Genomic DNA, 3,857 nt, shown 5'->3' with positions numbered 1-3,857 from the left:
TTCGATTGTGTCATTTCTAGAAATCGTGTTACTGCATGTCAGCAGCATTCGACCTCCTGCATCGCTCTCTTCTTGGAAAGTTCTTTCATCCTCACCCACCGCCCTCTTTCTGCCTGTCCTGCCCTCTGACCTCTTTGGCCACCCTCATCCCCTAAATGTGAGTCACCAGGTTGACTTTACATTCTGCATTCTCTCCCTGGATAGCTTCAATCACTCCAGATCACGTGGCTGCAGTTACTACTACGTGCAGCATTTCAAAGTCCCCACACTAGATCTCCTTCCTGAGTTCTATATTTATATGTCCATTTGCCTACTAGGCATCTCACATGTGTGTCCCAAAGGCACCATGATCTCAACATGTCCAAACAAAACTCATCCACTTCCCTCAAAATGTTCCTCTTCCTGTGCTCCCTACTCTGACGAAAACTACCACCAATCCATCTACTTACCTATGCTAGACACCTGGCTATCGCCTTTCTCCAAATAACTCATATCTTATTTAATCAATGCCGAGATCTGTCAATTTGATCTGATAACCATCACACTCATGCCTTCTTCATCATCTCCACAGCTACGCTTCTACTTTGGGCTATGCTACTTTAATACTGCATTAGTGAAACCACCTCCGAGTGGTCCTCCTACCCACCCCATCACTCTCCCAACTCACGTTTACTTCCTATATAACAGCGGAATACTCCTTTGAAAGTGCATATCCAGTTAGATCACTTCCTGAGAGCCTCTCATTATGCAAAGGATTAAATCCAAACCCCTTACCTAGAAAAACGTGGTCTGTCTTTCTATCATCATTTCTCACCATTCTGATCTCTTACCCTGCCATCTAGTTATATAGAAATGCTTGTGGTGTAATATGGTTCAATGGTTGATTAGGGTTTTGGTGTTAGCTACACATGTGTTCAAAATCTAGCCCTGCCATTTAGTAGTTTAGGACCATGGACAAGTTACCTATTCTGAGAGCACCTCGTGCTTCTCTGTTTCAGAGCACTCACTGCCCTGTATGACCTTATAAATCCTATTTACTAGTCCATCTATTCCACTGGGCTACCGCTGAATCTACAGAATACAGTGGGCCACCAACATTTATTCTGCATATGAGTAAATGATGAAAATAATTTAATTCTTCCACTGACAGGTATCTCGAGTCTTCCAAATATTGTATCTTTGCATCTGGTTGTCACAAAGTTCTTCGGACAAGGCATCCAGAGCCTTCGAATCCTCCTACAATCGTATTAGACTCATATACGGTTTCTAGGCCTATACTTTGATATTTTTAGGTATTTCTTCACTTGAAAACTCCATCATTGACACTTGCACGTCGTGTCCATTTAAGGACATACGCATTTACACTTCCAAGTGCATATGGGTGAGAAAGCAAGGCAGCACAATGGAACTGTGCAGACAGCTGATGGTACAAGTGTGCACTGTATATCCATTTTCATGTGAACTAAGTTCACCCACTATGTCCTAATGTGGAACTGTGAGCTTTCCAATGTCACCACAAGGTCACTCCAGACTCCTACTACATCTCAGGGTATGAGAACCAGGGAGTGAGTTAGTCAGCCCAGTTGTAGTACTTACACAAACCCAAAGAGCTGAAGGTGGGGTCAAAGTCAGCTGCAGGGCCAAGTTCAGAATGTGAGAGTGATAAGGTTGGCTCAAGAGCAGGTGGGAAACCAATGAGGAAGATCCTGGGGACCATCACGAACCATCTTGTGGTGACCATGGCTGACTTTTATCAGTTGGGGTTCAGGGTATGGTGTTAAGACTGCTTTGTCAGCCTGACATAGGGACAGATGAGAAGGGTTTGGCTCCTAATTCTTCCCAGGAGTTTGTGGGCCTCTTGGAAGGACCAGGATGCTCTGGAATAGCTCCCACATTCCCCAGGGCCACTCTGACTGACCTCCTACCCTATAGTACAGAGAACAGCCATCTAGGTCTCTGCTTCAGGACCAGCTCTCTGGGGCTCCCAGATCAACAAACCCACTCTTTATACCATTTCTCACCCCTACCTCTTTAAAGGGAGGCAGAACATGGGAAAAATACTGACTTCACAGTGTGAGACATTGAAAGCAGCAGCTTTAGCAATAGCTAAGCATTTACTGAAAGAAGAACAACGCAACCAGATGCTGTTGTGGATCGCTGGCAATGGGGACTCAAACCTGACCACTTATTCTATAGATGTGATTTACACATCTCACTGGCTTCTGAATTAAATGGGCCCCAATTCATTAGGGCAAGCTGAGGATGGGCAATCTTTTCATGCCATGCAGATCTCTCAGTTCTCGACAAAACAAGCGTTGGTGGCCACACGGTTTTTCTCTCACTTCCTGTGGGAAAACTTCTGGGGAAATTTAGGTCACTGATGTCTGCCACTGGATTTATAGCAACGACGAATTTCTAACTGGGCTTTATCTGATCTGCTCTGGAAAATGTTTTTAGCTGTTATGGGGAGCCCTGTTAAATTGTACAGACCTGCAATCATTTTTAAAAATCACCCAACCATCAAAGATTCGATTTGGTCTGCTTCGTCTATGGCTGAACTCACTTCATTTTGCAAGGCCAGGGCCTCTGTATCTCAACCTGCCGCTGAAGCCTCCCAGCTGTGACTTGAACTGCACTTCCCCAAATACTTCCATCTCTCTTGCTACCGAGAGAACAGCTATTGCCATTTCCTTACCAAGAAAGAGGAGACTCGAGCAAGAGAAGATCTTGTGACAAGACCCTGACACTGCTGGATTAAAATCAGGACTCATGCCTGCTAGAGTCACCCCACCTCACGACACCAACATGCCACACGTACCTGCCCCAGGCAAGAATAAAGTCGGTGAGGCCAGGAAGGAGACCTATAGTTTCCCTTCACCCTGTCCTGATTGGTGGTAAATATGGATGATGGGGCCATGGGCGAAATAAACCTGGATTTTGCCATGGATGAAATCAATGGTCCTCAGGCCTTCCGTCTGCTCTGGGGAAAGAGAACAGCTGTTCCTCGTCAGCCCCTGCTTGCTCCCCCTGTCCCTGCCTTTCCCAGAGTCTGCAGCTGGATCCGTCAGCTTGCCCGCCCTCAGGCTCAGGCCGACTCACTGCCTGGGCCAGCGCAGACCGCAGTGGGAAGGTATCCAAAGCTAAGAGGCCCACCCAGGTCCTTCCCTTCCGTCTGGGTTACCTCTGCTGCCTGTTCCATCAACAACTCTGGCCTCAGACCCAGACCTGAAGACTCAGGAGGAGCAACTGCGATTCCATGCTGTCCCTCCTCCTCGGTTCTGCCGAGTATGCTGCCTGCCACCCTGCTCCCCTCACATGGGTGCCCTCACTGCCTTGCTGTGCAACTCTGATCAGTTCTCTTTTCCAGGACTGGGCAGATTCTGGCTCCCGATGGCCAGCTGCCCTCTCCCTGTTGGCAGTCCCTGCCCATCTGATCAGACACTCCATTGATTGCCAGGCCTGTTATTGTGACCAAGACCGTTGCCCCCTTGGTCAAGGGGCACCAGCTACGTATTCAAATTCAGCCCTTGGGGCTGGGCCAATGACCCTCCCAGTCAGCCACCTGCATTGGATTCCATACATAATGCCTTACATCTAGTTTCTTCCAGATGTACCAGGACTTGTTTTATGAAAATACAATATAATCAGCAATGCCAGCAGATAATTATTACTATTACATAGGAGGACGTTTCATATGTAGAAATTTATTACAGAGTTTTAAAACATAGTAACTTACCAACATGCATTGGCAATATGATTTTAAAAATCTAGTGTATGAAAACATAATACTCTTTTTATACTGTTTTGATCCTATCGCCCTTCCACTGCCCAAAATTCTTCTCATGCCCTCACTTCCC

The 3,857-nt window shown here is 46.6% G+C and overlaps 1 protein-coding gene across 3 annotated transcripts in view; it reads right to left on the bottom strand.

The window, feature by feature from the left end:
- LOC102890212 (paralemmin-2) overlaps positions 1-3,857 on the bottom strand; it is a 303,901-nt gene that overhangs the window by 274,537 nt on the left and 25,507 nt on the right. The gene's annotated exons all lie outside the window — the stretch shown is intronic.

This window comes from Pteropus alecto, unplaced genomic scaffold (assembly GCF_000325575.1).
Source record: "Pteropus alecto unplaced genomic scaffold, ASM32557v1 scaffold111, whole genome shotgun sequence".
NCBI lineage: Eukaryota > Metazoa > Chordata > Mammalia > Chiroptera > Pteropodidae > Pteropus > Pteropus alecto.
Note: the sequence above shows the minus strand (reverse complement) of the source record. Positions and strands in the feature narration are given on the sequence as shown.